Source organism: Sinocyclocheilus rhinocerous, unplaced genomic scaffold, assembly GCF_001515625.1.
Source record: "Sinocyclocheilus rhinocerous isolate Xijiao unplaced genomic scaffold, SAMN03320098_v1.1 scaffold395, whole genome shotgun sequence".
In the NCBI taxonomy this organism is placed as follows: Eukaryota; Metazoa; Chordata; class Actinopteri; order Cypriniformes; family Cyprinidae; genus Sinocyclocheilus; species Sinocyclocheilus rhinocerous.
Window position 1 is genome coordinate 713,167 of NW_015660890.1, and position 11,357 is coordinate 724,523.

Sequence of the window (11,357 nt, forward strand, 5' to 3'; positions counted from 1 at the left end):
ATAACAGGATACATTTCAGTGTCTACTACTAATATATGGTAACTCATAGCTTTATTCAATCAATTAAAAAAATATATATGAAGACTATAGTGGATCCGGGACTCCACTCCTTCAATATAAATGTCTTTTCCAAAATACATTTTACATTTATGACATATAGTGTGAACATAATTCAGCTGTTTTTTTTCTTTCTTTCTTTTAATGAATCTGTCAAATTTGTTGTCGAATTATTCTGAATCAAACACATGGAGTCTGGATCATGTGAATCGGTCAGAAAACTCTTATGCGCACTCAATCGAGTCATTCTCTCATTGAACTGCTACACACACACACACACACACACAAACAAAAAACAACTTGGACAAAATAGTATTGTTGTTGCTTAGCAAGTTTTTTGGCCCAACTCCAGAGCTCATTACAAAACTTCCTGTGTGTCTTCAGCTAGATGGATGTTTTTCCAGAGTGCATATGGCCTGTCTTCAGCTTGTCTGCTTGATGTTGTATGCTTTGTGCCAGGTGCACAGAGTGGTGAGATATTTCATTGTGAACTAGCATTTCATGATTAAGGCCCTGTTAGATTATTTTTCAGACTATTTGTAGTCTCAGTGCTATCAGTCATCAGATGTGAACCGGTGAGTCAACCCCTTTGATGTAGAGCACTAGCATGGGATCCTGGGAGAATGATTAATCAGACGCAGAAAGCTAGCGTACGACCACAATATTGTCAACTTTAATAAGGAAGATGGGTCATGTTTATACAACACAGATTCATGCAATAACATACAGAATGTCCTAGGCATCCAATCAAAGTTTTCAGAGGTCTAACATTAGCCTATATCAATATTATGTGGAATAGTGACAAGTAAGATGTGTGCTTGAGTATATTGTTATATTTTGTATACCGATTTAAGGACCCAGAAATCCTCTAATTCACATCTTTGCTTCCCACAAGCAGTTGCAATCAATAGATGTGCCCTTACCTCTTGTATTGGGAGATGTGGTCAGAAGTTTCAGGAATCCTCCCCGGTGTCCGTGCTCACTCAGCCAGGTCCGAACTACTTGAGGCTCGGCAGAAGTCTTTTCAGATACTAGGTTACCAATAATAAAATACTCAGAGACTTGTTTAAAAAGAAGTTTAACACATCACCATTGGAAATGGTTTCACTTTAATAAAAACAATAACTCATAAGTAATAAAATCAAAAGTAACAGCGAGAAGTGCGGCGTGAATATGCTCCAAGCATGAGTTCTGCATGAAATTTGCATTAAGGCAGTAAGTCTCCTCCTTTTAGAACTTCCATATTTGTCAAACATTTTGAACACATACACACACACATAACTCTCTATGTAAGTAGAGGCCTATAGTTGCCTGGTTGCTTTAGATACCCATGTACAGGATGTGTGACTTTTAACACAGTTATTAATCTCATATTAACAGAAGTCCAAACGAAAAATTGCAGCATCTCTCAAAGAAGCAAGCGAGTCTATTGTAGAAGATTTTTATTAATCAAAATAAGAATGAATCAAGTTCAATCAGTGTGAATATAGCCATTTATGTATCAAGGCATTTTACTATTATAATCATGTATTTGACTGTGTGTGTGTGTACAGAAGCCTGGATGAGAATGTAATGTGCAGACATACGGTTTATGGTAAAGCTGCACATCCTGTTTTGACATGAGACAAAAAATATATGATGGAGCCTCTTCCTTTAACGTAACATAAACTTGGGCCTCCTGTCTGCTTGCAAGAAACAGATTGGAGGCATAGCCAAAAAAAGGTAAGCAATGACAGGATGTAGGAAATGTATAGAACACGCCTTAAAGTAAAAAACCTGTATAAAAGATTGTCCAGACACAGACTCGGGAGATTTTTCTGCAGATGATCTCTAGACTGCATTATCTCTCTGATAATAAAAGTCTATTTTTCTGGCATCAAAACCCCAAGACTTTGAAAATGATTCCTCACAGCACCGGCAGAAGCCACCACACTATCTCTACTGTAATCTAAACAATTGCGACACCTTAAAGGCGCAGGCCAGGCAGATAGCAGTTTCTAAACTACATAGCAACACTTCTTAAGATAAAATAAAAACATAACATAACCGTTTGTTAGAAGTTCCATCTCGCAACAGTATATGTTGCAAAATGCATCTCCTTGCAAAACCGTTGTACAACATAAACAAGATATATATACGTGCCAGTGTTAACTGTTGCTAACCACAAGTTCATTGTTCATTGGTTCATTGTTACTGTTTCCAATTGAGAATTGATCGGGGAATTGTATATTTATTGGGTCACTTTCTCTTACAATATGTGTGTGTGTTCTGGGTGTGTGTGTGTGCTTGGTTTCCGTTTTCATGCAGTTGTGTTGAGTCTTGAGTGTGTCCAAGGTCAATTTCTTGTTTTGTCCAGGTGTGTCATTGATGTGCACATAGTGAGAGGAAGTTACACAAGGGCAGTCTTATATTATTCTAATATTAACTTCTGTCAGTGGTTTCCCATTCATTGAGATCCAAATTTTATTCCAGGGACACAAAAGTATGACCATTCTTTATTTCTGCAGCCACAAGTCATTATAAATCAAAAAAAAAATTATCATTTATGATCATTTTAATATTTTTTACTGATGTGCCACTGTAAGCGAGACAGGTCAAATGGAGTTAATAATTGTATTCATAGGGAATTTTGACAAAATCACTGACCTCAATCATTCATTTAATCCTTGCATGAGTTTTCAGTGAGGCTATGAAAAATATTGAGGTATTGTGTGCTTTGAATGGGGATTCCCTTCCCTTCTGCTGCATGATTCTCTGAAAGGGGTTTCCCAAGTTCGCACATTCCTTGGAGGCCTGGAAAGATGTTTTGGGAAGCCAGTCGTGCATTTTCTGAAGAAACCAAGCAGGTTTTTTTAACATAAAAACAAATCCATATTAAAAAATCAGTTGTCTGCATACATCTTATATACATTATTTTCTCAACCACCAGGTGGGGTATTCCCAACATTCTTCATGGCTTTGTGTTATTACTTTTATTAATGACATGAACGTTATACATATGTTGATTTTGTGATTGTGATTACATTCTGAATAAATATAATATTCCATATCGGAATGAAAACTTGTATGAAACTTTCAGTGGAAAAGAAAAGAAGTGAGACTAGACTGGTTAGGATTCATAATAGGCAAACATGGTGGTTACAGATATAATATTGAATTATGCAACAGAGTGATATTTCGTTTTGGAATGATCTAATGTATTTTGTTATGTAAAGGCAGTCTCTGTGCCATTTAGAAAGTAGTTTGAAGAGGATTTGAGACTTGTGTTTGAGGAAGAGGTCAAAAGGTCTCAAAAGGGAGTCTGTTTTTTAGCTCTAAGTCTTGGGAGAGCAATCTCCCGCATTTGACTTCAGTCATGATTCTTCATGTGATAGCTGGAATGTGCCATCTTCTGGCCCATTTATCTTGAGTTAACTGCTTAGAGTTGGTTGTGCCGGATGGGGCTTTCCTAACTCATACAATAGTCCATGGAGGAGTAACAAGTTAAATCAGACTTGCTGGTTCCACATTGACAGGATCTCTTATTTTATGGTCCTGGAGTGTTGAATTGGGCCTCTTGTGAAATTCTGCTTCTTGCTTTGTTTGCTTTGGTATAGTTCTGAAAATCTCACCACATCCTGATTTTATGTAAGGTCCTGCACACTATACTGTTTAAAAGTGTGGAGTTGATTTTTTTTTTCTTAGTGCTCACCATGGCTGCATGTATTTGTTTAAAATATACAATCATAATTGAAATATTATGGAATGTTATTACCATTTAAAATAGCTGTTTTCTTTGTTCTAAAATATTATCATGATTATCAATGTAAACAACAGTGATTTTTGTGGAAACAGTGATGTATTTTTCAGGATTCTTTGAATAGAACATTTGAAATGGAATTTTTTGTAACATTATAAATAACTTTACTGTCACTTTTTGATCAATTTAATGCATTCTCGAAGAAAAAATTAATAATTACTTTTAAAAAGAATGTGACCCCACGCTTTTAAAGGTTAGTGTACATTACAGGCTTTCAGTTATAAGTTGATGCAGGAATGATAAATCTGGTTGTTTTTAAACGATACAATGAATAAGAAAACAATCTCCTTTTGATCACTTGTCAAGTTTTTTTTACATCTTCAATAGGCAGATAACTGTATGTTTAATCACTGCATGCTTTAAAGAACAGATACTACACCTCATTCTTTTTATGTCTTGAATGACAAGAGCAAATAGATTCTTATCTATCTGCCCTTAATGCTCCACATGGAACAAAGGGGATTACACCACAGGCTGCATCCCACATGGAAATGAGCTTTTTTCACATGTCTGTGCATGATGATAAAAGACAGACCAAAGATGCTCCATTAGGTCTAGCAGTCAAAAATTCAAGTGGCAACCTAAGACAGGTGTTAATATCAGATGTTAACAGGACCTTTATCATTTGAAAGACAATTTGCAGTCTCTAGGGCTCTAGGTCTTACACCCCACAGAAAACAAAGGAGGTTATCGTTCACACCATCTCGCAAATCGTTTACTGCTTGGCTACTTATCACATAGCAGTTAGTGTGTTCATTTGATCCTGATAAGTCCTTAACTCTCTGAAGCCTGGCATATATGATAATGGCCACAAAGTAAGATAAAATCTTTTGTAAAAGTAAATCAATGAGATCTTTATAATAGTATCGCAAAATCCCGATACTTAGATGCAGATAGATCTCGCCAGATGAGAAAATGATATCAAAGATCAGTTTATTGTATAAGGAATAACATATTTTTGTAAAATAAGAAGTGACTGAATTTTTAATAAAGCTGAGAATATTGATAATAATAACAATGTATTGTTAATGCACTGGTTATGGTATTTAGTTAAAAAGAGAAAGTAACCAGCAGGGCCCTGGGAACTGCAGAATGTTGAATTCTAGTAAGGAATAGTTAGTTTTTATCTACAAGCCCAAGATAGAGAGGGAACGTCTCTTTGGTGCTCCTCTGACCTATGTTTGAACTTGCTCACCACTCTGTGTCATCATGTTTATGTCTCACAATTCTGAGAAAACTCGCAATTGTGAGAAAAAAAAGTTAGAATTATGAGAGAAAATGTTGCAGTTGCCTTTTATTTTTTATTCTGTGGCAGAAAAAAACAGAATTGTGAGAAAGTCAGGATTGTGTTAAAAAAAAAATCACAATTACCCTTTTTTTATCCCATGGCAGAAATGGGTTCCCTTTTGAACAGTTGGAGGTGATAATTTTCTGAGCAAATACTGTAGGTTCTTGTGGTTTTGACACCCTTGATATGAGATCATGCATTAACTCATGTCTGCAGAAACACAATTTTGCATGTAAAATATGATACAGTTGGCTTTATAGGGTTAACAAGTATTATGTAAGGCTCATCACACATATATGAAAATGTCAGTCAAAGTTATGTTTCTGTTTGAAAGTACATTAACTAATGATTCTTCAAGCATTATATAGTGTAGTAATGTTTGTTAGTAAACAGTATAAAGTGGTTTTATTCAAATTGATGTTTTTGATTTAATGAGAGTTTTAACATTTCTCAGATGAGGTGACGTGTGATTTTGCATATGGTGAAACAGACTCTTTGGTGAGGAGATGCCGCCTGTTACCATGGCTGCCTGATGAGCTTGAGGCCGTGAGCGATGACGTCCAAGAACCGTCTGACCTTTACTATGAAGTGAGTGAATTTAATTATTCTTAAAATGTTGTTTGCTTTGGAAATGGGTGTCTATGTGGAATCTTATTGGTTGTTGGCATGTATTAAAATGCATGGACAACATTTTGATTCAGTAAAATCATTAAGTGCCATTTTCTTTCTACATCACTGCACTTTTCCAGACAATTCTGCAGGAGAACAAAGAGAAGCTTCCTATAGACATCCAGCCTTACTGTGTGTACCAGATGGAAAAGTGCTGAAGTAAGTCATTGTGTTAAATTTTGAGTTATCATTTATGTCTTATTTGCAACTTTAAAGTTTTTCTTCCTAAAGTCAACCTTTAAAAAAATAGTTTCTGTTCTGTGTCAAAAATCCAAATATCTATAATAATTTTTATTCACATTTTAATCATTAATCATTCATATTTCAGTCATTTTAATCATTCATATTTCATGCTTTTTGTATAATTTAGATTTTTTTTGTATAATTTTGTTAGTTTGACTTAAGTTCCAGAAATTAGAAATAGATATGTTCTCTTTATAAAAGGTTGAATATAGCAACAACAAAAAAAACAGTCTGTGTGTGTTGAGGACAAAATTGCCCCTAAAATGAGCTAATTCTGTCTAAACTTCCCTGGTGACATTTAGGAATGTCCTCAGTTGGACAAAAACATTCAATAATTTATTTTATTTATTTTAAATTTACATACTTTAAAAATGCTAAATATTTTCTTTTAGGGTTAGTGTGTGTGTACTTGTTTATGCTACATTGTAAGGACCAAATGTCCCCACAAGGATAGTAAAACCTGAATTTTTTGACATTGTGGGGACCGGCCTGTGGTCCCCACGAGGGGGAAAAAATCTTAAAAATAGTAAATGATGTTTATCTGAAAGTGTAACAATGCAGACAGGTTTTCTGTAAGGGGTAGGTTTAGGGTTAGGGGATATAAAATATCGTTTGGTCAGTATAAAAGTAACAGAAGTCTATGGAAAGTCCCCACAATTCACAAATGTGTGTGTGTGTGTGTGTGTTTAGAGGTGTAATTGAAGGTCTGGAACATGTCCGTGTATGCAATAATTTACAGCCCCTAATAGAATATCTGTAAATCTTGGGTCAAAAAGTCAGCAGTTTGTGTTCTCCATCTAGACATAAACATTCTTCCTCCTCCAAGGCTGGAGAGGTTTAAAAAAAATCTTCAAAGCTGTCAAGTATTTAGATAAAAAACAGAGATTTTGCACTTGGATGGACAAGCAAGTATACTGGATGGCACCAAAAATGTAAAGCACAGAATTTGGAAGTAAGCATGAAATAATCACTTTACCCTCAGTCAACCACAACAATCACTTTACTGCTTAACACACACTCTTATGTGGTGTGTATCATTTACTCTGTGGTTGCTTTCTCTATCACACTCTGGTTCGTGCAACTTGTGGTTTAATGCTTGCTACTTATGTAATATTTGCAGCCTAGAATATCTGGGGTAGAGCCAGCTGTCCTGCACATTTTAGAGGCCGTAGAGCAGATGGAAAATTCTTATGCTCATGCATATTCTTGACAAAGTGTTTAGATTCCAGCTAGAATAGTACATTCACACATGCTATAGAAAATATATAAACCATTTGAATGAAACATGTGGAAAATGCATTAAGCGTTTCTTATTCACTATGTTTGTGTATTATTCACTTGGTTGCCATTTCCTGTGTACACAAATCAGGGTCTACACTGAGATGAAGCAGGTTTTAGACCATCTGAAACATCCACGTTTCCAGTTCACCGAAAATGAGGAACAAGCTGACATAATCTGGGCCTTCTCCCATATCCGAGATTATCGGTGAGCATGTTTACGCTCACGCACACTTAGGCTATTTCTTGTTTTACTTCAGTGATTTTGTTTGCTCAACTGATTCATTTACTTTTAGAAAACTGAGGAACGGCCTCATGTCCTGCTCAACCAGTTCCCCTGTGAGACGGTGCTGACCACTAAAGACTGCCTGGCATCTGTGGCACAGAGAGCCAGGGGAGGTCTGGGGGCTCCGTGGCTCCCTGAAACCTTTAATCTACAGACTGAGCTCCCACAGTTCATCAGACATTACCTACAGAGACAGGAGAGGTGAGCGTCTGTATGATCATAGTGCTGGAAAAAAATGAACATGTAAGGGACTGCAATAGCAATTTTCACAAACTTTTATGTGACTAAAGGTGCTTGGTTAAAACATACTGTTAATAAAAATAACAATTGGTCCCTCTGTAAATTCTCTTTGCCACCGTGAAATTTTCTCAGTCCCTTAAAGTGTAGATATACGGCCGGGAAGCAAGAAAACACACATTCAATGGTCTTCTCAATACTTCAATTTATTCATAGATACAAAGATATTATATAGGCATATGTCGAGGGGAGTTTCACCCTCTTAACCAATGAGGATATGAATAACATACACATATAGGATCTTTGGCCAAGAACATGTGTTTATATAAAATGGCCATATGAACAGAAAAACATGGACATATTAGGAATAGACTTTTGCGAAGGATGCTAAATTATCTTCATTTTTTCATCACGAACCTCATTCCTAAGGTTAAACGGAAAGCTTCTCACTCTTCTTCCCACATGCCAAAAATGTGAGGAAAACAGATTGATGCCAAATATGACACAATCAAATTGCAAACGAGAATAAATTCAATTTCTCTTACAGACAGGAAGAAAAATAAAACATTCTTACCTGTCTTTTTTTAGAAATTCCCGGAAGGACGAGCCCCCATTTGTTAGAAATCATTAACAACGGTCCCTCTAGATTCTCTTTGCCACCTCAGATATTCTCAATCCCTCAAAGTGGATATAACGGCCGGGAAGTAAGAAAACACACATTCATATGTATTCTCAATACTTCAACTTTATTCATAGATACAAAGATATTATATAGGCATATGTCGAGGGGAGTTTCAACCCTTTAACCAATGAGGATATAGATGACATACACATATAGGATCTTTGGCCAAGAACATGTGTTTATATAAAATGGCCATATGAACAGAAAAACATGGACATATTAGGAATAGACTTTTGCGAAGGATGCTAAACTATCTTCATGGTTTCATCACGAACCTCATTCCTAGCTATCATGTCCTTATTTGGACATTTGAATCAAGAGAAGCTAATGTATACATTTGCGCATGCATACCTCGAATGTGAGTAAGAGATCTAATACAAGAGAGAGCAGAGAGAGGGAGAAAAAGGAGGGTGAAAACATCTGGAACCTTAACAAGACAGAGAGTGTTTTCTAACACATACTTTATTGGAGAAATGTCTAGGAGTCATGGAAGCAGTGAACAAAAAGTTGCACACATATTTATAATTAAAAATGTCATGATTGCACAGACTAGGTAGATGTCTTAAGCATAAGACAGATCTAGTTATAGCATACGCTTGTTCCACTTCCTTCATTGTTGTTAGATGCACTTTTGACCTTCCTAGACATGCAAAGTACATTTCACCATTTTGGATTTCGACATAAAACATAAAATAGGAATCAACTCTATCCCCAGCCTACTGCTTATTTCTGCCTTTCTAGTGTAATATTCTGCCATTGTAAACTGTGGTAGTTGCATTCGCTTTCTGTCTTATTTCTAATAACTACTAATTATATTCTAATATAGTATATTATGTATAATATTCACTATAGTAAATGTAACATTTTAGTATATTATATTTAAACTAAACTTTTTAGAAATGAGTTCCAGATATACCTTTAGTGTGGGTTTAAGGTGGGTTTAATTTTAGTTTTCTCACAATTTCTGTGCATATTTTTAAAGAAGACATTTCACACTGCATCAAGGAATTCCCATCAGTGGATGCAAAGGAACATTGTACACAAAACAATCTGATTAATACAGCATTCTTCATAAAAGATGGCTCTAAAGTGAAGTCTAAAATATTAAGCTTTATTATTATGCCTAATATTATTTGTAGTGTATAATTAAGGTGACAGTACTTCCTTTTTTTCCTGGACATGTCCTGGCTGGGATTTTTAAATTGCCTTAAACATCTGGCTTTTGGCTTTGTTTTCCTATTGTTTTCATAGTTGCTCAAGGTAATGAGAGAAAAATAGTTGTGTGCAGCCATTATTTGTCATATAATCCAGAAATGGTCAGCATTTTTGGCCTGGTGCTCTCAGTTGCCCCTCGATTGGGAATACATAGCCATGGGAAGAAACGAGCACAGACACGAGTTTTGTTCAAGCTTCTTCAGAGGTTTATTGCTCAGCGAGGGTATGTACTAGACGCCAGAGATGCAATCAATTGAAGAAAAATTTACTGAAGAAAATAGTTGCACAAATGCACATACACAGACAAAACACTTATCTGCTTCAAGGTTGAGTAGCTAGGCTCTTATTCTTATCAGGTACTATCCCCCAAACAGACAGATACTGGTTGCAGAGAGAGAGGTTTAGGCAAAATTCAACTTTTATTCTTTAATGTTTGAAAGGAAGAACAAGTATAAGCCTAATTATTAGTTGGCCATGTTTACTTGAGACCCTTCTTTTCCCCTGGTACCTTGGCTTGTTAAGAGGGTCCTGGGAAGTACAAATGTGTTTACCATGTGTTAGAATACTAGTGTGGATTAAAGTTATTTTAACTAACAAGTCAAACATCATTCAATCAATAATTAAATCTAATTATTTACTGATTAATAACTTGATTAAATATGTATTGGAGTTGTAATTGGGGGGGCTAGCAGTATGCACAAAACACACAGCCAGTACTTTGCTATTTAACTGAGAACTGAAAGCAGATTTTTATTCTTACATTACATAATCAATCAGTCATGGTGTGCAAGAAGATGGGATCTACAGAGAACGGTCAAAACAATGCAAATATACATACATATAATATATGAGGACTGTAAAGAGCACTTCAATAAGATAACAAAGCCAAAATCTGGACATTTTGGGCAATTTAGAAGTCCTGGCAAGGACATGTCTGGGGAAAAGAGGACGTATAATGTTTGTCAATAGGGCTGTTGATTTAAGACATTAATTTGGTGTGATTGAGTCATCTTACATTGCGTGCAGTTGCTGACAAACATGATGCAGGACGACTGACTGTGTGGTGTGTCCTATTAGAATGCAGTTAATATGCCCATAAAATTCAAGATATGAGGGCAAAAATGTTTTATATTTATATCATATGATATAGTTTATCAATATCACACGAGCAAGAATGCATTTTTTCCCAAATATCTGCATGATTGCAAATGTGATTTTGATTTTATACAACAGTTTAACAAACAAGGAGTATATTGTGTTACATTTTAGACACATGTTAAAATAAAGTATATGAGAAGATCTAATCTGGTTGGGCGATGGAAAGCGATGAGCACAGAAAGCGGGTACCCGGGACCAAGAATGACACAGACACAAATAGTGTAGTTCACTCGAGGTTCATATCTTTATTGGGCCCCACTTTATATTAAGTGGCCTTAACTACTATGTACTTACATCAAAAATTAAGTACAATGTACTTATTGTGTTCATATTGTATTGCAAAACACTTTTGCTGCTATTGAGGTGGGATACGGGTAAGGTTAGGGACAGGTTTGTTGCTATGGGTAGGTTTAAGGGTGGGTTAAGGTGTAAGGGATGGATCAAC

General features: G+C 35.8%; 1 long non-coding RNA gene across 1 annotated transcript in view; it reads left to right on the forward strand.

Annotated features, from left to right (window-relative positions):
• Positions 1-7,459: 7,459 nt before the first annotated feature.
• Positions 7,460-11,357, forward strand: part of LOC107725956 (uncharacterized) — an 8,597-nt gene continuing 4,699 nt past the window's right edge. Inside the window, exons 1-2 of the long non-coding RNA XR_001638184.1 lie at positions 7,460-7,542; positions 7,631-7,821. This is a non-coding gene — a long non-coding RNA (uncharacterized LOC107725956). The remainder of the gene's footprint in view (positions 7,543-7,630; positions 7,822-11,357) is intronic.